The following is a 23788-nucleotide window of genomic DNA, read 5'->3' as shown; positions in this document are numbered from 1 at the left end:
GGAGTCTAACCTTTCTGGTTCATCTATAGGGACCTCTGTCTCTTCTCATAGGAGGGATACCTCCCAGGAGAAGAGAGAGAGACTGCTGAAGTATGAGGAAGTCTAGCTTAAAATCAAAAAGCAGCAGATAGCCCTGGAAAGGGAGTCCCCAGAGCTCTACAGAGCTAGAAAAAAGATGGGACTAGAGTCCCATGGTGGAAGCAACATCCCTAGTGATAGGGAGAGGTCTCATGACCATAGAAACCTAAATAAGATTGTCCCTCCCTACCAGAGTGGCGATGACATCCACAAATGGTGTACTGCACTGGAAAGAGCCTGTACAGTTTTAAGGGTCCCACAGGAGCAGTGGGCAGCAATCTTATGGCTCTCCTTTGCAGACAAAGGTTCGCAATGTTAGAGAGGAGGATGCTGATGGTTATACCAGTCTGAAAAGTGCATTGATTGAAGGGTTTGGCCTAACCACTGAACAATATAGGTTAAAGTTCAGAGATACCCAAAAAGCACAGAATCAAGACTGGGTGGATTTTGTAGATTGTGCTACTGAGGCTCTGGGGGGTTTGTTACTTGGCAGCAAGGTGCTTGACTTTCAGGAATTGTACAATTTAATTATGAGGGAGCAGATCCTTAATAATTGTCAAAATCAGCTGTTGCATCAGTACCTGGTGGACTCTGATCTGACCTCTCCCCAAGAATTGGGAAAGAAGGCAGACAAATGGGCCATAACCAGGGTGAAGCAGAAGGTTCAGAACCAATGTGGTGACCAGAAGTAGAAAGATCCTACGAACTCTCACATGGGTGGGGGGAAGGGTAAAGACCAGAAGTCTTCACAAGGTCCCCAAAAATCTTCTTCAGGGGGTGAATCCCAATCTAATATTTGGAAAGGCCAAAAGAAACCATGGTGCAAAATCTGTAAAGAGAAGACTCACTGTACAAGTGATTGCACCAAGTCAAAAGACTCAACTCCAGCCACCATTGCCCCTAAGGCAACTGTTCCCCCTAGTGCAGCTACAATTGGTGGTAGTAATGTTCAGAGTATGGGTGTAGTAGGGTTAACCCTGGGTTCTGAGATGGACTCTGACCTAGTCAGTGTTCCAACTCAGGCTGTCCTGATTTATGATGGAGGCATGGATATATCCTTCTTTGTGAGTCACAGTAACATGGGCAAATACAGACAACAGCCTTTGATTAATGGGAAAGAAGAGGCTTTGGCATTCAGGGACACAGGAGCAAGTGTCACAATGGTGACAAAAGATTTTGTGGATCCTGGGCAGATTATACTTGGTGAAATGTACCAAGTGACCAATGCTGGCAATGTCAGATCAGACCATTCTCTGGCAGTTGTTTACCTCTCCTGGGGAGGGGTAACTGACCTTAAGAAGATTTTGGTAAGTGCATACCTACCTGTTGAATGCTTGCTTGGCAATGATCTGGAAACTTCAGCTTGGGCTGAAGTGGATCTCAGGACACATGCAGATATGCTAGGGATCCCTGCTCATGTCTTTGCTGTGATAGGGTCACAGGTAACAATGTCCAACACTGGACAGTCCCTGGATTGTGAAAGAATGGACCAGGTGCCTTCCAAGAGGAGGAGCAGTAGAGTAAAGGCAGTGCCTTCCCCCCTGACTTTCACTGGCCCCACATGTCTGAAGACACTAAGGAGTTTTGTCGCTCCTGTGTGACCTGCCAAGCCAGTGGCAAGGTAGGTGGAACCACAAAGACCCCCCTGATACCACTACCTGTGGTGGGGGTTCCCTTTGAGAGGGTTGGGATTGACATTGTTGGTCCCATGGATCCTCAAACAGCATCTGGGCACAGATGTATCCTGGTTGGTGGTGGACCATGCCACTAGGTACCCAGAGGACATTCCACTTAGGACCACTGCAGCACCTGTGGTGGCAAGAGCCCTCTTGGGTGTATTCTCAAGAATGGGTTTTCCTAAGGAGGTAGTATCTGACATGGGTGCAAACTTCATGTCAAGTTACTTGACTGCAATGTGGAAGGAGTGTGAAGTGAATTACAAATTCACCACACCCTATCACCCACAATGCAATGGTTTAGTTGAAAGATTCAACAAAACCTTAAAGGGCATGATCAATGGTTTCCCAGAAAAGCTTAGGTGCAGATGGGACATCCCTTTGCCCTGCCTTTTTTTTGCCTACAGGGAGGTGCCACAAAAGGGGGTTGGTTACAGCCCTTTGGAACTTTTGTTTGGCCATCCTGTTAGGGGTCCTTCGTGTCTGGTGAAGATGGGATGGGAGTTGCCTCTCAAACACCCTAAACAGGGCATAGTGGACTATGTACATGGTCTCCGCTCAAGGATGGCTGAGTACATGAAAAAGGCAACCAAAACCCTTGAGTCTAGGCAGGAACTGCAAAAAGCCTGGCATGACCAAAAGGCTGTACTGACTGTTTACCAGCCAGGACAGAAGGTGTGGGTGTTTGGAGTCTGTGGCCCCAGCAGCCCTCCAGGACAAATGGAGTGGGCCCAATACAGTTGTTGAACAAAAAGGGGAGGTCACCGACTTGGTAGACCTTGGAACCCCTAGGAGTCCCCATAGGGTACTTCATGTCAACAGACTAAAACCATATGTTGAAAGGGCAGACATGGGCTTGAGACAGGAGGAAGAGAGTGACCCACTCCCTGACCTGCTCTCTCAGAACCCTGATGATGGATCAGTAGATGGTGTAGCCTTCGAAGGCAGTCTCACTGTCCAGAAACAAACTGAAAACTTCTCAGCCAGTTTAGACATATGTTTTCTCTGATTCCAAGTCAGACCACCGGGTGCACTCATGAAGTGGACAATGGGGACAGTCTGCCTGTGAAGAATAAGATCTACAGGCAACCTGATCATGTCAGGGACTGTATAAGGACAGAAGTCCAAAAGATGTTGGATTTGGGAGACATTGAGCCCTCAGATAGCCTTAGGCTAGTCCAGTAGTCCTTGTGCCTAAACCTCACACAAAAGATGGAAGGAGAGAGATGAGGTTTTGTGTGGACTACAGGGGTCTCAATGCAGTCACTAGGAATGATGCCCATCCCATCCCAAGAGCAGATGAGCTAACAGCCAAGTTTCTAAGCACATTTGACTTGACAGCTGGCTACTGGCAGATCAGACTAGCTGATGATGCAAAGCCAAAGATAGCATTTTCTACCCCTATTGGGCACTATCAATTTGCGGTAATGCCCTTTGGTTTGAAGAATGCACCTGCCATTTTGCAATGGCTGGTGAATCAAGTCCTTACAGGCCTGGAAGACTATATAGTGCAGCATATCTTGATGATATTGCTGTTTTTAGCTCCACCTGGGAGGATCACCTGGTCCACCAGAGGAATGTTCTGGAGGAATGTTCTGGAGGCCCTGCAAAAAGCAGGCCTCACTATCAAGGCTACTAAGTGCCAGATTGGGCAGAGTCAGGTTGTGTACCTGGGCAACCTTGTAGGTGGAGGCCAGGTTCAACCATTGCAGAGCAAAATCCAGACCATAATGTACTGGGTTGTTCCCACTACCCAGACTCAGGTGAGAGCCTTCTTAGGCCTGACTGGGTATTACAGAAGATTTGTCAAGGGGTATGGATAAATAGTGACACCCATGAATGACTTAACCTCTAAAAAAAATGCCCAAAACGGTTCAGTGGACAGTTAGCTGTCAAAAGGCATTTGATGACCTGAAGCAGGCCATATGCACTGCTCCCATTCTGCAAAGTCCTGATTACTCCAAAAAGTTCATTGTACAAACAGATGCATCTGAGATGGGGGTAGGAGCTGTACTGTCACAGTTGAATGATGAAGGTCAGGATCAGACAGTAGCTTTCATAAGCAGAAGGCTGACTCCCAGAGAGAAACGTTGGTCAGCCATTGAGAGGGAGGACTTTGCTGTGGTTTGGGCTCTGAGGAAGTTGAGGCCATACTTGTTTGTTACTCACTTCATTGTTCAGACAGACCATAAGCCCCTCTCATGGCTAAAACAGATGAAGGGTGAAAAGCCCAAACTTTTAAGGTGGTCCATTTCCTTACAGGGGATGGACTATACAGTGGAACATAGACCTGGGAGTAACCATGCCAATGCAGATGGACTCTCCAGAAACTTCCACTTAGAACATGAAGACTCAACTGGTCAAGGTTAGTTTAATGTCTCTGGGTTTGGGGTGGTTGTTGTGTAGGAGAGTAGGATCTGCCTCATATGGTTACCCCCACTTTTTTGCTGCTGTAACACTGTTTTTCAACTTTAGTCTGGCTGGGGCCCTTCTATTCAGGACCCCGGCCTAGCAGCTTCCTCTCTAAATTGATTCCATGTACTTTAGGTACACTTCAGATTGGATTCTGAGATACCCTTGTGAGTCCCTAGTATATGGTATACTATGTACTCAGGGCATAGGTACCCCCGTAGGCCTGCCAGGGGATGAACCATGTATTATGCCACCCCTGGGAAGCCCTCCAAAATTACACCACAGGTCTGCCACTGCAGCCTGGGTAAGGTGGTGCATGCACCCCTTAGAGAGCTATAGGTTCACTATATCTCACCTATCAATGCACTTATCAGTCACTCCTATGGCATTCCTTATCAATGCTGAAGGCAGGGTGCTTGGTTATATGTGAGAGGGTGCCCAGGCATGAGCTGAGCCCCTCTGCAGCCTTCGTAATCGATCCTCCGGAATTGTCAGTAGTGCAGCCTGACCATATACTCTTAAGTGCATTATAACCCAATGGTAAATGCTAACTTTGGACTGTCTGCACGGAAACATGTTGTGTTTGGTGTCAAACACCTTGGAATCATACCCCCACACCAGTAACTGGTGTGGGAGTATGATCCCACCCTTCTAGAGGGAGAGACATGACAGCCCTGGTTTACCCGGTACCAACTTAAAAGAGCCCTGGCATCACAAAATGGATGCTGCAGCCACAGACGTGGGTCTGGCCTCCTGCTGCTGACCAAAACTCCAGCAGGGGAGACCTGGACAATAGGTTTCCTGTCACAGGGAGGTGTAACCACCTCCCAGACAGGCTGATGTGTATTGGGGCTGGGTGGGAGCACTCTCAGAGTGCTTTGAAGTTCTGCACTCGGGGCACATTTGGTGTCCCGGTGCATAGTCCAGCTCAAACTGGTTCTGGGGCTTCCAGCCCCTGCTCTGGCGCGAAACTGGACAAAGGAAATGGGCTTAGCCACCCCTCTTTCCAAACCCTCCCACAGGTGGGTCCCCTGAGATAGTCCAACCCCTTTCTCAGGTATAAGTAAGGAACCCCTGGCAACAGGACTTTAGATATCCAAGGACGAAACTCTGCAACTGAATCCTGGAACTTCGACGCTCTACTCAAGATTAGAGGACTGAAGAAATCTCCCTTGGGGTCAAGGAGTAACTCCCTTGCTTGACAGGCACCAATGAAGCAATTGCCGGTCTGCATCCCCGAAGCTCCCGCTGGACTCCGAAGAATCTGCAGCCCAGGAAGAGGATTTCCAGACTTCTGAGAGGCTGACCCGTGTCCCCAGAAAAGCTGAGACCAGCAGCCCTCATGAGTAATGTGGAACCGGAACTCCTAGTCACCATGATCATTTGCAAGTGCATTGACTTCCTGACGTCTCTCGAAGTTGTGCTTTGGGTTACTTGAAGTCCAAGCCGCGTGCACCATCTGCACTGAATATTGTGGACCTACACTCCCCAAGTGTTCCTTGAGCCCGCTTCTTGCATTTCAGCTTGAGGCTCCTTCGCGATCCCTGGTCCGTCGACTGGTGGGTCCCTGTGTAGGCAACTTTGATTTTCCTTGGGCTTCCCTGGTTGCTCCAGAGGTGCCCTTACTCCCCACCACGTGCTGGTCTGCACGGAAGCATCTTTCTCCTTTCTGCATGGCTGGCTGGTGCCAAGGCTTGTTCTGTCCAATCCAGGCACCGATGCTGCAGCACTCGACATCCTTCGTGGGACAGCTCGAATCCAGCTCCTGGTCATCCTCGACGCCTCCTGGTCCTCGTGGCTGAAGAGTCAAGCTTCACCTTCTTCACCTGAAATCACCCGACATCGGTGGGCATTCGCCTATCGTGCCCCTGGTCACGGGCTAGTGACCCAGACTCTGTTCCCTCTGCTTTGAAGTTCTTCTCAACTTTGATCCAGACTTGGATCTCTTCGGACACTTTGCATCTTCCCAGCAGCAGCACTTCTTCGCCAGCTCCCATTGAAAACAACGATGCGACCCGACACCATTTAACACCTATGCAACCGGCTTCCCCCGATGAGGTAACCTGAGTACTCCGGTGCTCCCGTGGATGTTGACCCTAGAACTTCCTAAGTCCAAAAGGGTTTGGTCCTAGTTGATCTCTAAGTGTCTCTAATCTTTAAAAATCTAACCGCGACTTTCCCCATAGAAGCTAACGGGAGTTTGCGGCTGTGTTCTCACACTGCACACGGCCCCTGTGGGTCCCCTGTGTCACTACCTTAGGTGGTTCCATGGGGTCCCAGCGATTCTACAGGCTCTAGGCCTTGTGGCTAGTTAAGTTGTGGTTCTTATACCACTATTTTAGTATATGGTTTGGCTCACCCCTAGGGCTTAACGTGTATTTTTGCTATTTTTCTGTAATATTTGAAGTGTAACTTATGTGTTTGGACCTCTAGCCTCATAAAGAGACTTGTAGGGTGTGTTTAGAAATAAATACACACATTTTATTTATATACCTGGTGTGGTTGTCTTTCATGTAGCCATTCAAAAGATTATAGACTGGTAAAACAAGCTGCTTTACATTCCTTCTAGACTTAGCCTGTAGGCTGCCTTCCATAGCTACCACTAGGATAGCTTTCAATAAAGGCTGTCTTTAACCTATCATCAATAATGGGTTGTTTGGACTGGTGCGGGGTGCCCACTATAACTAGTGGACAGCATATACCAGGCCAACTTCTCACATCGGTGAATAAAAGAAATTGAAGCCGAATGAGCTGCAAAGTTTCCCCCAGGACCATCAAGTGATGGATAAGGTCTGAATGTCATTGGGATCCAGTCTAAAACCCTTCGGCAACAGTGAATTCATGGGTGTAGGATTTGCCAGGTCACGTTCTGGACTACCGTAGGGTAGCCATGCATCCAGATGAAACCAGTGATTCGCAAAATGGACCTGAGCCACAAAGAAGTACAGACAAAAGTCAGGGACTACGAAGCCTCCTCGATCATAGGGGATGTATAGGGTGTTCCAGACAACCCAAGGTCGACGATCAGGCCAAACCAATTTCAAAAGTAGCCTTCTGATTGTAGAAAAAAAGGCCTTGGTTAAAAGTATGGTATGTTTATAAAGAGATACAGGAATCGAGGGAGAACTGACATTTTTATAATGGCTATGCAGCAGGCCATTGATAGGTGGAGTTGTATCCACAGATTAATTTGGATAGACAGCTTGTCGCTGCAGGTCCATAATTCAATTGAATAACTTGATCTCTATTCCTGTTTAAAACCACAACCACATATTTGGTGGTGTTAGTGGACCTTTTAAAAATATATTCACAGGTAGGGGTGTGTGGTGGTGTCAGTAAGGGGAAGCAGCTCAGATTTTGCCCAGTTAATGCACAGGCCAGTTAGTTCGCCAAACCAAATCTCTTCCTGGACTGTTGGAGTTAAATTAACAGAAGGATGACAAAAGAACAAAAGGATGTCATTGTGATACATGGACATAAGGAGCGGTCCCATGGAAAAATGTAGACCATGATGCACATGGCGTTCCTTGAGGTGGTGCACCGGTGGGTCCATTGCTATACTAAATAATAAAGGCGAGAGCGGGCACCCCTGCCTAGTGCCATGGCAGGCGAGTTGTTGGGTTTGAGAATAGTAAGGAGATGAGAGCCGTGAACCTTCTGGGAATTCTGAGTTTCCGCAGAGTGTCATGGAGAAAAAGCCACTTCAGCGAGTCAAAAGCCTCCCCTAAGTCAAGCAGAATAGGATGTTGTTTTTAGGACCGAGAAAACAGCAATCAAATTTAAAGAGGTTGACCAATGTGATAAGGATCCTGTCTGCATGGGTGACAGTATCATCTCCTACAATAACAATAATTGATTAGCCAAAGTTTTGGCCAAAATGTTGTTATCAAATTTGAGGAGAGAAAGTTGTCTGTGTGAAGTAGAGCGCTTGGGACCCTTGGCAGGTTTCAGTAGGAGGGAGATTGCTGCATCTTGCATGGAAGGGGGAGGGTACCAGTGGTAAGGGCTTCAGCGCATACCTCCAGCAAATGGGGGATCAAAGTAGAATTATAGGTTTTATAAAAGGCTCCTGTCAGGCTGTGCAGAAAAGGGTCTTCGGACCGTCCAGGGAGTCAATCGCTTGGGCTATTTCCTCAGCCTTGATGGGCTCATTCAGGAATTGGGATTGGCCGTCAGGGAGCCAGACCATGGCTATTTCTTCTAGGCAATTCTGATGCGCTGTTGTCTCAGGAGTAAGGCGAGATGTATAAAGTAATTTATAGTAGGAAGTTACTTCAGTGAGGATGTCCGTGGTAATCGTGAGAAGGGTAACATTGTTCAGCTCCAGAACTGCAACACATCTGGGTCCCAGAGGAGGGCGTAGGAGGTGAGCAAGCTCGACCTCACCATATTTCCGCGCCATAGTGTGTTTACCCAAAAGCGTAACCTCCCTCTCGACCAGGTCATAAAACTTCTCCAGCAAGACTGAGCGCTCATGGAGAGCAGAATGGGTAGGTGAGGGGCTGTCAAGAATTCCTGTCATACAAGGGAAACACGCCCTTATGTAAACAGGAGAGCTGTTACATAACTCAAGGAAAACACGCCCTTATGTAAACAGGAGAGCTGTTACATAACTCAAGGGAAACACGCCCTTATGTAAACAGGAGAGCTGTTACATAACTCAAGGGAAACACACCCTTATGTAAACAGGAGAGCTGTTACATAACTCAAGGAAACACGCCCTTATGTAAACAGGAGAGCTGTTACATAACTCAAGGAAAACACGCCCTATAAAGGGAGGAACCGGGAGGTACAACGCTGTCGGATATTGTGTTCACACCGACGTACCTGCTTCGTGAAGAGCAGTGTTCCGGAGTGGTGCTCCAGTAAGGCAAGAACGGAGGTAGGTCGAGTCGTTACTCCCTGGGCCGTGTCTTGCCCCATCGTCACCTGTGAAGGACCCGGAAGCTCTACCGGTCAACCATTGAGCTTCGCTTTTTGACTCGGCTGAGTCCAAGCGCAGTGGCGCTTTTGCTGGTTGGAGTCGTAACTCCCAGCCCGACCAGAGACACAGGGACTGCCAGCTGTAACGCACACCAGGAGGTGTTTGCCGCGTTACAGACTCGGAAGTCCACAGGATCGATCGAGCGGCTGCTCTCGGTTCAGTCTTCTTGCTTGTGATTGGGGTATCGGTGACGCATCACCAGGAGGTGACTCCGCGTCCCGGTGCAGTCTGAGGAAGAGGTTGAGCGGCTGCTCCCTTCAGGTAGAGACCCCGGCTGGGTGTTTCCCTGACTCCTCGATTCTCCCCAACACTCTTCGTGCCCCTCACAGCCTACCGATTGGCATTGTCGGCCATTTCATTTCTGCCCTCTGTTGGCATACGCCGGGACCGGCGTATATGCAGAGGACGGTTAGGACCATCCGTGCTGTGGGCTGGTAACGTACTTAGCCTGGAGGATTCCAGTGACTATAACTTGTTTATTCTTTGTATTATATTTGCCTTCATTAAAACAACTAACCCTTCACTAGTGGTTGCGTCCTCATTGTCGTGTCTGTTAAACGATCCTGAGACGTTCAGGGCGTTACAGGGGCATTCCTCTCATCTATTTGTTTAGGTGCATTCTCCACCCGTGTCAGACTATTTCGGAATTCACGGAGCACACCCGCCTGTTTGGAGATGTTTATCCCACAAATGTAAGCTTTGAAGGCATCTCATAGGTGTTTTGAACGGACTCAGCATTTAACTGGGAATATGCTACTATTGCATCCTGGTGATGTGAGAGGAAAATCGGTTACAACAGTGCTGTTGAGGGGAAGAACCAATGGTTCTCCCAGCCTGCAGCTATAATGAAGAGTAAGCATCAGTCGCACTGAGGCATGGTCAGACAACATGTGTAGCAACACCTGTATTTCTCAAAACCATAGGATGTTGGCTGCTGACAAAAGCCAGCAATAAAGTTGGGTCCACACTGAGTGTAGAGCCAAGTAGAAACTTTAGCCCTGAATAGCAGGATGGTGTGCGCCAGATGTCCCAGAGGGTGTGCGTATGTATCATACCCTGACAAGTGCGCTGTGAGCATGGTTTAGTAAAAAGGATGGTGCTGGAAGAATCTATGGCGGGATCTGGAAGGATATTTAATTCCCCCCCACCATAATACTGTCTATGTCAATGTCATCTAGGAGGGTGGCCATGGTCTGGAAAAATGGGGTGTTGTCAGGGTTTGGGGCATACAGGTTTAAGAAAACATTTTTTCTCACCGATATAGTTCCTGTCGGATCATTGACTAAATATCAAGGGACAGAATATCGACTGTCCAGAATATCGATGCCAAAATATCGAGGGACAGAATATCGAGTCCCTATATACAAACAGGTAAGTACTAAAATATCGAGTACAAAAAATCGATGTTTAAAATATAGTTAACTAAAATATCGAATTTTTTAAATGTATAAAAAATAATATAAAAGTAATTATATAGTAAACACAATTAAATAAAACATAGTTAAAATAATGTAAAAAAGCTTAACATGTAAAAATAATAAATGTAATGTCAAAAAAACATGCTTTTTAACACATATATATTTACTTAATAATATTATAAAATAGTTATTAATCTTAATTATAAAATATTTACAACATTATTAAAATGATATATTTACACATATATATAAATAAACCTAATATATAAATAAATAATATATAATAATTTAAATAATTAAAGTAATATTTTTATGTTAATGAATAATTTACACTACATTAAATATAACAAAATTAAAAACATTGCATAGCTAAGGGAATAAAATTAGTATTCACACTCCAACAAGTGCAAAAGTAGGGAATTTGTTGGATAGCGGGTTGGTACAAATTACTATTCCTACTCCAGTGAGTGTAACAGTAGGGAAAGTGTTGGATAGCGGGTGGGTACATATTACTATTCCAACTCCAGCAAGTGGAACAGTAGGGAAAGTGTTGGATAGCGGGAGTGGAAAAATTACTATTCCCACTCCAGTGAGTGGAACTGTAGGGAAAGTGTTGGATAGCGGGTGGGTAAAAATTACTATTCCTACTCCAGCAAGTGGAACAGTAGGGAAAGTGTTGGATAGCAGAAGTGTAAAAATTACTATTCCCACTCCAGTGAGTGGAACAGTAGGGAAAGTGTTGGATAGCGGGAGTGTAAAAATTACTATTCCCACTCCAGTGAGTGGAACAGTAGGGAAAATGTTGGGTAGCGGGTGGGTAAAAATGACTAATCCTACTCCAGCAAGTGGAACAGTAGGGAAAGTGTTGGATAGCGGGACTGTAAAAATTACTATTCCCACTCCAGTGAGTGGAACCGTAGGTAAAGTGTTGGATGGCGGGAATGGAAAAATTACTATTCCCACTCCAGTGAGTGGCAAAGTAGGGAAAGTGTTGGATAGCGTAGAGGAATAATTTAGTAGACCCAGTCCTACAATTTAATTAAAATTATTTAACAAATAATTCATTCTTTTAATTTAATTTACCTCCCACTATTTTCCCCTATAAACGTCACCTCCAATAGTCTAAAATATTAATAATTTAACATAATTAATTAGCATTTAATTAATTACCTTATCCCAATTAACAATAAAATTAATAACAATGATATCTAAATTAATTAACACAATTAACAGTATGAAATAACTTTGATTAAATTGTATATGAATATTAATAAAAAATGTATTTTAAATTAATTTAATACACAACATATTCCCCTATAAACACTCAACACACTCCTACAAAAATGAACATAGTAAACATATCAATATGCAATTCATTACTAATTGATACAAAATTACACAATGTATATAATCATGAATAATTAATAACTTTTTTAGTATTAAAAATAAATTAATTAACTTAATTAACATTATTAATTATTAACCATAACATTATTAATAAATTCATTTTTTTCTTTTTCAATTAAATTACTTCCCACCATATTCCCCTATAAACCCACAACCTCTACGGAACTAATATACACAAACACTAATTACCAATATGAATTATTAAATAATAAATTATTAATTAATACATTTTTTTTTTAATTCAAATTAAATTACTTCCCACCCTATTCCCCTATAAACCCACAACCCGCTACGGAACTAATATACGCAAGAGTTAATTAACGTAAATTTCATTATCTTAGAAAAATTATACCATACATTATAAAAATATTATATACTTTTAACACATATACTAACATATAATACACATTAAAAAATTGATATAATGACATTCTATATAATAACATTCAATGTAATGACATTTGATATTACTTACCTATATGTCGATATTATTTCCAACTATATTATGTCTATTCTACATTCTGTCGATATTTTTTATTCGATATTATGTCCATTCGATATTTTGGATTCTGTATTTTGGGTGTTTACCGTTCCAGTCACCATAATATAAAGCCCTGCTTGTTTGCAAAAGTGGACTGTTGTATAAAGGGAAGGGATTCATGAATAAGTATGCACACCTCCCTGCCAGATAACGCTGCCATGCTCCAAGCAATCCATGCCTTTAGGGAGGCCACAGAAGGCAAAATGGTGGAGATAAGGTCGGAGGTGTCTCTCCTGCAACAAGATGTGCGCAACATCACGAAACGGGTAACCCAAATGGAAACCCGCAACTCAGAAGTGGATGACATGACTCATAATCTCCAATCCGACGTTAAAAAATTAAAGGCAAGTATGAGGGAGGTGATATGGAAAGTGGATGATGCGAAAAATAGAGCCTGGAGAAACAACCTCTGCTTTATTGGGATACCAGAAGGACAGGAGTGCTCCGACCCAATATCATTCCTGATGTTGTGGCTGTGGTACGCTCTCCCGGCAGCAAAATTCTCACCCTGCTTTATCATCGAGCGGGCCCACAGGATACCAAATGCAAGTCCACACCAGGGCCCACCACCGCATCCAATGATAGCAAAATTCTTAAATTATCAAGATCGAGACACAATACTCAGAAAGTCGCTGCGAGTGGGAGAACTCAAATGGGCCAATGCAAAGATAATGATATTTCCCGACTACGCCAGAGAGGTGCAGAAGATGAGGAACTTTACAGTTTAAATGTTCAGCAGATTTTCAATTCAGCCAGCAGCAGGAATCTCAAGATCCATGGTCAGGAATGGAGGGTAGGAGATCAGCAGTTAGATCCATCAATAAACGCACTGTAATTATAGCTCACACACATAATAAACAATGAAACATATACAGTATTGATATGGAATGACAACGGGGTGGCAGTAAGATCAAGAAGGGGTTAGTTAATAGATACATCAAGAGACTGAAAACCGATGTTGTTTTTCTACAAGAAACCCACCTCTGAGGTACACACTGCCCATTCATTGGGAAGAGGACCTACATTACCTTGGCACAAGCTGGATTTTCCCCGGGGGCGCGAGAAGTAGCCATATTAATTAGGAAAACCCACCCTTTCCATACAACAAACATTTGGGCAGACCCCCTACAGGACCTATGTTACCACCCAGGGAACTTGGAGACGATGAGAGGTCACATTAATCAGTGTTTATGCCTCACCACGACTGCAACCTCAAACATTAGGAGCAGTTGCTAATATACCACTAGACACAGGCTCCTGCACGCATATCATTGGAGGTGACTTTAATGATGTTGTGGACCCAAGCCTCAACCGCACACACACACTGCCACTGGAACTCGTGTTACTACCCCATTGACAGACTTTGTGAAATCGCTGCGCTTGACCGACCTCTGGTGAAAGCAACACCCACTAGATCGCATTTATTAATATTTCTCAGAAGCACAATAGGGTCTTCTCTAGGCTTGATTACCTTTTTGCCCCGTCAGGTGAAATTTGTACAATGGGTTAGTTGGAATACTCACCGACATGGCTGACAATGAGGGGAGGAGGACTCAGATTGGAGACTGAACACATGGGAGCTCCACGACAAAGCAGTATTGGGCGTAATAAAAACAAAGAACGGGCTGTTCTTTCAAGAGAATGAAGGCTCGGTGTCCTCAGATACCACCCTCTGGGTGTCCTACAAGGTGGTACTTTGGGGCAGGCTACTGGACGTCATTGCACAAAAACGTAGGGATGAAACATACCTAATAGAAACCCTAGAAGGCAAACTCCTGGAAATGGAGCAAAATATCATCCCAGACACCGAGAAAGACCTGCTACGACAACTGGCAGTTACATGTAGGGAACTCCGGGCCCTGACAGAAAGAGAAGTACAGACTCAGACCCAGGCCACACAGTACAGACTCTATGAGACGGGTGATAGAGCAGGGAGACTCCTTGCTTGGCTGAGTCAGAAAGAAAGAGAGGCAAGCTGGGTAAGCCAGATAATAGAAGCAGATAAACAATATACAACTACACATACCATAGCGGGAACCTTTGCCCGTTACTACACGGACTTGTACGAGGCCAAGTCACTAGCGGATGAGACAAAAATAACGGAATACCTCAATGGTATAGACATGCGCACCCTATGGCAAGAAGCTAGAGAGGCCTTAGGGTCAGACCTTATCTTAGCTGAAGTGCAAGACGCCATCTCCAAACAAAAATTGGGGAAAACCAATTGGGCTACCAGCAGAATTAGTTAAGCAAAATACTAGTTTGTTGGCCCCCCACTTACTAAACATGTTCCTGGTGGCAAGGGAAGAAGGGACATTGCTGCCAGATTTTTGCCAAGTCACAGTGGTGGTCATACCAAAGCCAGGTAATCCCACAGAGAATTTTGGATCTTACCGCCCTATTTCACTATTAAATATTGAAACTAAGATCTTAGCCTCCATCCTAGCGATGCAACATTTAATGGTAATTACATCATTGGTCCATATGGACCAGTCAGGCTTTATGCCTAAACATGCCACAGGTCTCAACCTCTGCAGACTCGCTAACTGGTAGAGAGAGTGAAAGAAAGACCTACCCCAAAGATGCTTCTGTCACTGGAAATAGAGAAGGCCTTTGATACTGTTCACATGCCATTCATGCAGCAAGTACTTCTAAAACTAGGATTCAGATGAAACTTCCAGACCTGGGTGGAATTGCTGTACACAAACCCCAGAGCAAAATTCAGAGTTAATAGGGTCAAGTCAGCAGACTTCCCCATCTAACAAGGAACCAGGCAGTACTGCCCGCTGTCTCCCCTGCTCTTTGCGCTGGTCTTAGAACCATTGGCATGCCAAATCAGGACCAATCCAGACATAAAGGGTTTCCAGGATGTCGTGGGCAGATGATAGATGAACGGATCGCCCTCTATGCAGACGTCATCCTACTGTAAATTACCAACCCCGACACGACACTCCCCTTGAAACTCCATTTGGTTAAGGAATATGGCAAACACGCAGGGTATAACATCAACTGAGGGAAGTCAAGCCTCTACCCAGTTGGAGGCTCCATAGAAACACATTCAATACCATAACACCTCCACATTGCCGCAGAGGGCTTCAAATACTTAGGACTATACATCTCTACCAACGAGGCAGATTGCCTCGCTCACAACATCAAGCGAGTTCAGGCGGAATTTCAAGAAGACATTGTCAGATGGCGGCGTCTCCCTTTGGCGCTGTTAGGGAGGGCGGCCATGTACAGAATCATAACACCCCCTAAGCTACTATATAGCCTCCAAAATATGTACTACAAAATTCCAGATGCTTTCTTCAGAACAATAAATGACGAAGAGCGCATTCTATGATGGGACGGGGCCTCCCTAGAGTGGCACTACAAACACTGCAGCACAGCTGGTACAATGGGGAAATTGCTCTCCCAGACATTCAGGCCTACTATAGGGCGGCGCATCTAACAGTAATCAATTAATGGGGACATGCGCCGGAAGACCACCCTACAAATGCCCTGGAGAGGCTCCAATTCTGAAAGCACTCTTAGCTACAATACATCTATGGGGATTCTGGAATGCGAGGCTTACTGCCCGCAACGCAGAGAGCGATTGAAGCCTGGAAAGGGGGAAATGACAGATGAAATGGGAGAAAACATTAACAAGGTCCACACCACTGTGGGAAGGTAAGCGGCTGCCAGAACTAGCGAAACCGCAGGGCTTTAAAAGCTGGGACACAGTTGGGATCACGCCATTAGGTGACTTAATAGGAAAAGGAGACTTAATTATCTTCACAGATCTCCAAGACGAATACAGTCTGTCAAACAAACAACAATGCAAACACATACAACTCCAAAACACATGGAGAACGCAAAACCCCAAGATTACAGACATCCCCGAATACACACCACTAGAAGGACGACTGTTACAGGAAGAGATAACCGCAAAGGCAGTCTCCTGGTCATACAAAACCCTAATAAATAATATCCCTGATAAACTACTAACACTCAGGAGCAAATGGGAGGAAACCACATGTATGCTGGAAGACATTGATTCAGAAACGGCACTGATGAACCCCAGAGAGGTATCGATTAAGCTTAGGCCAAGGCAAATACAGTTCAAATGTTTTGCATAGGGTATATTATGACAGAGTGCAACTCCACGCTATGGGAAGGGCAGAGGCACCTGAGTGCTTGTGCTGTAAAACAGACCACGGTCCTATATACATACCCTGTGGGAATGCCAATTAATACACAGATACTGGTCACAAATAGTAAAAGAATGAAACATCATATTAGAAACACAGATTCCAAGGATCCAAAATACATTTTTCTTGGCATCCACACAGATATTGACATCCCCAGATACAAACTCTTACTGAGCAACCTAGGACTTATAGTTCCATAATGAGATATAGCCAAGTATTGGGGAAGAGCGGACCTGTCCCCTTTGGCAGAATGGCGGGCCAGCATAGATTTGTACATGGGGGCTGAGAAAACAGTATATACGGCCAGAGGCTGTGATAAGAAGTTCAGGAAAATTAGGCAGCCATGGTTAAGATATTACAACCTAGAGATGATAGAGGCGGAGATGAACATGACACAACCTACCACACAGGGGCTTACAACTGGGGGGCAAAATATCTTGGGCCCTAAGAAGGGATAAGGTAAACAGGTCACGTTCAATGCTGAGAAGGGGAGGGGGAGGTGTTTACGAAGAAGAACTGCTACATTGTAAATTCTGTATTCCTGCTAGTAACAACTAATGATTATGATGTCAAATTTGTAATGTATGTGACTCACCTGCTAATGTTTTGGCTGATTTAAAAAAAAAAAAAAACAGTTAAAAAAAAAAGTAGGCACACTTCCCTGGATAAGGAGCTATAGTTAGTAAACAAATCAGTGTGGGCCCATGTTTGACAAAGACCAGAGACGTCTGAGGGCAGGTGTGTTTCCTGTAGGAATGCAATCTTTATGCCATGCCGATTGAGGACAAGATAAGACCAGCTTAATTTTACAAGGTTTATTCAATTCTCGGATGTTCCAGATAAGAAATCATATCCACCATCTGCCTAGAGGCACCCATTGAGAAGAAACGGGATGGGAAGAGTCTGCTTAGTCAGGTCTGTCAGGAAGGCTATTGAGCAGTTGTATCTTATCACAAAGGAGAGAAGAAAGGAGAGGAAGAAAAAAAGGCTAAAAAGAGCATGAACATTCAAAAAATAATCCCCTTATAACATCCACCAACACTAGCAGTAGACGTCCTGGCAAATCCTGATTAAGCCACCAACATCATAGAACTTGAAATCTTCCTAGGTGAGTGGGCAATGCATCGGAGCCAGGAGCCCGTTCTGAACAAAAGTGCTTATGAGTGTACCATAAGGGTCGAGGCTGTCATTGCATAGAGTGAAGAGGAACTAACAAAACAGAGTATATAACTGTAGGAAAATGTTAGCGCTCTTGTGGCTCAGTGAAACCCGCAGTACAGTCAGGGCATAACTGTATATTAAAGATATCAGCACTGCCTGAAACATTGCTGTCCTGTGATGAGTGCTCCGGGGTAGCGCGGTTTGATGAGGAGCCGCCCAGTCCCACTTAATTGCGAAAATGCGAGTACTTCAGCTGGACCATTGAAGAAACTCAGTTTGCCAACTGATACCACCCAGCGCCGGACGGTTAGAGCATTTTGTATTTCATTCCATGTTTCCTGAGCTTCGCCTTTGCCTCCACAAAATTTCGACTCTCCTCCTGAGCAGCCAAGGTGAAGTCCAGATAAATGGATATGGTGGAGCCATAGTAGAGTAGCAGAGAGTGCTCCTGGGCCTGACAGAGCACTGTGTCTAGGTCCCTATAATTCAGGAGGCATGCAATTATCGGTCGAGGCCCCACCCCAGGAGGCACTCGAGGGACGAGGGACCTGTGTGACCTCTCCACGATGAATGCAGAGAAGTTCTGGGAACCAAATTGATCAGTCAGTAGGGTTTGCACAAATTATTCTGGGCATCCCAAGTTGCTGGTTTGGGCCGGGCCAACGATGCAAATATTGTTGGGCCGAGGGTGCACCTCCAAATCCTCATTTTTAATGGCCACTGCTTTCAGGAGCCATTCGGGTTTCTCCAGTCGTTTGGTTAAGGAGGCAGTGGAGTCCTCAACAGCCCTCTGCAGCATCAAGATATGTGCCTTGTCTGTCTAGACATTCTCCCATGCAATCCAGGCAGGAGGGGAGGGAGTCAAAGAGCGCATCTAAGTCGCTGTATCCAGTTCGCAGCTCGGTGAGGATTGTGGCACTCCTTTCGAGAGGTCCCATCGAGCCACGGATTCCTGGTCATTGTCCATGTTGGATGGGGTCCTGGCAACTTGACCACCAGGGCCAGTCAAATGTCAAATTATGTTGCTTGGGGTCCCCTTGGCCCATGGCGGTGGAGCTGTAAAAGCGATGTCAAAGCGCAACAGGCAGACGCAATTGGTCACACAGCAGACAAACATTGTGAGAGAAAATGTCTATTTACCACAACTGTGAGGACTTCGTCAATGTGTTGCTGATCCGATATCCTCAAGCTTCAGCCCGAGCATCCCCAGCAGCGATGGTCATAACCGGAGAAGTAGGATAGGGCAGAGGTTGTTGCTGGATGTGAATGAGCCACGCTGAAGCAGCAAGTATTCTCGTGGGTGCAACCACTCATGTGTTGAGATTGGGCTTGGAGGCAAAAGATGGGCCCAATAGCCCCAAACTAGGGAGCACTCATCGCGGTGGGAAAAGCGAGCAGCAAGCTGGAAATCCCTCAGTGCATGGCAGGTAGCTGGTGACGATTAAGGTAGCAGCGGGGCACTCACCACGAGTAGCCGGTGGTGGCTAGAGCTGCAGCGGGGCACTCACCATGCGGGCCACAGGCCACGGTCCCACCCAATCAGCTGTGGGGTATATGCCTCGTGGTGCAGCGCCGGGTCTCGGCGAGATGTATGGCAGCCACATCCATGCAGCATCAATCGATTCGATGGCAGGGCGTATCCAACAAAGGGACACGCACCTGAGGCATCAGCGGCACCAGCCCCAGTCTGGAGTCCACCCAGCAGGAGCGGGGTAACGGAGCAGGCCCTGCCCTTGTCTGCCCCTAGCTCCAGCACCATCCATGGCAGTCCACAGTTGTGCCTCCATGACCACACAGGGGACAGCAGCCAGTTTATTCAGGCGAGATGTGGCAGGGGGCCAGAGGCCCGGTGGCTTTCTACAGCCCTGGTCTCAGGCTCGCCCGATGCCTCTGTCACAGCGGGTCCTCCGAGGCGGGCCGGGTACAGCCTCCACTGCAGCAGACCTAAATGATTGGAGAGGCCATCGGACACAGCCTCTAGGTAGCGTCAGGCAAAGCAAGGAGGGAAGTTGCGACCCAGGAGATTGGGGCCATTGTCTCCAGAGCTTCACAGCCATGCAGCCATCACAATCGGTGGCTCGGCCATACCCACCTTCATATACACATTAAATCATTAACAAAACACAACACTCAAAAACAAGACGAGCATTTGCAACAATTTACCAGCAGCACAACGTCAAAAATTCATCAATCATTAACCAAAATGAAAAAAGAGAAAAACTGACAGAGAAAAAATGATTACTTTGTCAAAAAATACCTTAACCCGCTCCTTAATGCATGCTACCCAATGATGAGGGGATGCTTTGTGTGGTAAACAGGACTAAGTGAGCTTGAGAGTCTGTCAATATCAGCTCAGAGACAAAGATAGAAAAAATGAAAACAGAGATGGGGAACAACTTGACAACCACCCACTCTCCATGGCCAAGCACAAGCTACGCCTTATTTCAAAGGTCCAAATTAAATTTTTCCCTAATATCCGAATTACACATTATATCACACCCAGGTGTCATGCGTACCATCTATATAATGCGTAGTGATCAAAATTAATAACACCTCTCACTTCTTTCAGATACCAACACTGTTAAGAAACCGTTAGCACTGAGCAAACCCTTTTAGACTAAAAAGTAAGATCAAGGTGCTGGCCCTAGATCACACCCAGGGCCTATGCGTAGCATCTGTATGATGCATTGTGGTCCAAGCAGTGAAGCCTGGCCCCTGAATCACATCCAGGGGACAAGCTTACTGACTGGGTCACACCCAGCGGTCCAAGCGATAGGCAACCTTATCCTTTCCCAGTGTGTTGGCTATCAAAGAAAGGAAACTTCTGCGGGTTTGCCTCTGTGGCCACCTTGTGACCACTCAGTTCAGACACATGAAGTTGACAATATGTCGGATTTCTGTCAGTGGCAGGGTGCTCAGGTTAAAGTTTTTTGCTTCTTCCTAGTTTACCATATGCCAAATGCTGGGGTAAGGATCAAATGTAGTCTGTTACCCAATTGACAGCAGATTCAGGATGGACATCTGTTCCATGGATTCAGCAGAGCTCTCAATCAATTGCGGCGTCTGGTCAACTTTCTTGCAGCACTGATCCGACTGAGTGGGGTCCTTTCCTTCGGCTGCATTCGGGTTTGAAGCACCATTCTCTCCTCTCTGGCACACCAAAATGTTGCTCAAATATTAATTTTCCTTGAAAAAACATAGAGAAGAGGCATTTGACAAAACAAGAACAGTTGGTTTAGTCAAACACTATGGACGGGAATGCAGCACACAGAAATGGGTCCGAGGACTGACTCAAAGTACAACCACTTTCAATGACTTTTCATACATTTCTTGAGGCATCATAAAACAATTCATAGATCCTATGTTAGGAGTGGAATGTTGGCCTTGTCCCAAGGCCATAAATGTAAAGGAAAAATATTAATAGGAGCATCCTGGGGGGCAAATACTTTGTGGAAAATACCTTTTCCCTGTATAAACACACCTCAGGGAGCACTAGGGAGGAGTAGGATATAAAAAAAACCCTAATAAAGAATGGAATCTTAATAGGAAGACAATGCCCCCTAATACTGGATTTTTATTACGAAGATATTGCTCATATAATTACAAAAACCTTTAAAAGTAGTGTTCATACATTCACAATATGGTAATGATTTGTGCACACTTGATCGTCTACTCGTAACTTGAAAGTGATGACCATAACTACCAAAAACATCAACACTATCCCATTAGGGGATGCGCAGTGTTGGGAACCATGGCAACTAGACTAAGCCGGTAACCGTGGTACACACACATGTCCACCAAAAATTGATGACATCGAGGATCAATCCCCGCCCCCCCCCAGGGACTCGGCGGAGTACAGTTCGCTGGAGTTCCAAAATCAGCAGAGTAGACAACCACTGCCCAATTGGCACTACACTAGAGAGCACTAGAGAGCATGACGCAGATGGGAAATCCGGAGAACTTAATTTTTAAGGTGAGCTTCCGAGTCGACTCACAAGATGCGGGACTCACAAGGACGAACAGGTAGATGGAAGGTGAGACACCTTGATGAAGTGAGTGGGGATCTAGATAATGGAGGATCCTGGTTTCAGATAAACAAAATAAGGCTAAACATTTGCACCCTTGAATTAAATTGATTGAATTCACAACCATTATTATGTTAATATTTCAGAGTGTGGCAACAGGGTCCACCCCCTCAGAGCATCCCATGTAGCTAACAGGTACAAAACTAAGAGTCAGTCTCTATTTTCATTAATCATAATCCATTTTTCACTACATGTTAACTCACGAGCATGCCTCGGTGATAAGCAATGTTAGCTAATTTTCACAAAACCATTTGCATAATGTCAATTATTGAATAAGATGATATCATGGCATTGTTATTTGACATAAAAAATATTGCATAGAAATTAGCGTGACTCAGTCGGTTACAGTATGTCTCTTGCCAATCTTTTGAATAAAACCACCTGTATAACAATGAAAACAGGAATAGAAGGCACAAATTTGAGATCACAACGCAAAATGAAAATATTTTCTTTGTCTATCATAAAATAGGTTTGCAGTACAGTCGGCTGTAATATGTTTTCACATGGCACCAAGATGAGCAAATAAATGTATTAATATGTGTAGTGCCCTAGTATGTTAAAATAACTGTATTGACATTAACTACTTGGCCTTGTGAAACGAGTTCTACCCAGATGTGTGCATGAGTTTCAATGTATGAACATAGTACCTCCGTAAAGAAGTATAACAATGGAAATCACTATTGATGGTTACCAGAAAAAAGTCATAGTATATCCAGGCTCTGAATGAAATGACCCGATTTGGGTCACCCAGGTCAGTAATGACCACCTCTCAGCCTTCTATACCAAATGAAGAGTCAGTCAGACAGTAGAGAATACAAACCAATATTTGTTTACTCTGGTACACTGAGAGTGGAGCCCAATTTACCAAGTCTCTAGGAGTGCTGCTGAGGGACTGAAATCAACAAGCATGCAGATATATTTAGTACATTTTGTAACTGGGCTAGAACACGCTCATAGTGGAACTTTTCAGGCAGCTGCTGCAAAGCAATTGAAACGAGAATTTGGGCCCGTCTCCAGACAAGTGGGAGAAGGCCTCTATCTAGTTAGAAAGGTATGCACTAATAAGAACAGTCTATTTATTAGTGAAGCAAAACCCAACCTTAGAGAAACAAAACCTAGTGGAAGCCGTTTCTCAGAAATAGCAAAGGATAAGTTTTGATCCTGATTCAAAATGACACCTAAATAGAAAATAGTGCTGCAAATGCTACCTTACATAGGGTAATGCGCAAGCAGAAACAATTTCATTTTAACAGACCCTGCTTTTAGAATGAGCTAAAATATTTTCGAGCAACAACAAGGAAAACAGAAAATTAGAAAAACAGAAAGCAAAAATACTAATAACAGTATCGGGAACGGAGACTGTAAGAAGGGAAGAAATCTAAAAAATGCCCTCCTCTATCTGAATTAGGTTGCCTATCACTTTCTGGACCATAATTGCGGCATTGGTATCATGAATGAATATTTTTCTCTTGGGAGTGAGAAGAGTAGTACAATAAGAGTAACAAAAGGGGAGACACTGAATGTGGGCACTACAAAAACCCAGTATCACAATCAAATAAATCAACCCCATCCACCAAAAAGAGACCGACTCCAATTTCCACTTTCCATTCCCTTGACGTTCTCCAGGATGTCTAATATGTGTTTAGTAATATTCTTTTCCATATTTTTGATCCTGACTACATACGGGTCGCCCACTACCGAGCAACAACCACCGCTCTTGGCTAGAATGAAATCCACTGCTTGTCTAGTCTGTTCAGAATATATATGCACATGCTCTCCAACTGAGAGGTGATGTTGCGTAAAGCAGCCATGGTAGTGTTAGATAAAATGTTAATC

Source organism: Triturus cristatus, chromosome 6 (genome assembly GCF_964204655.1).
Source record: "Triturus cristatus chromosome 6, aTriCri1.1, whole genome shotgun sequence".
NCBI lineage: Eukaryota > Metazoa > Chordata > Amphibia > Caudata > Salamandridae > Triturus > Triturus cristatus.
Note: the sequence above shows the minus strand (reverse complement) of the source record.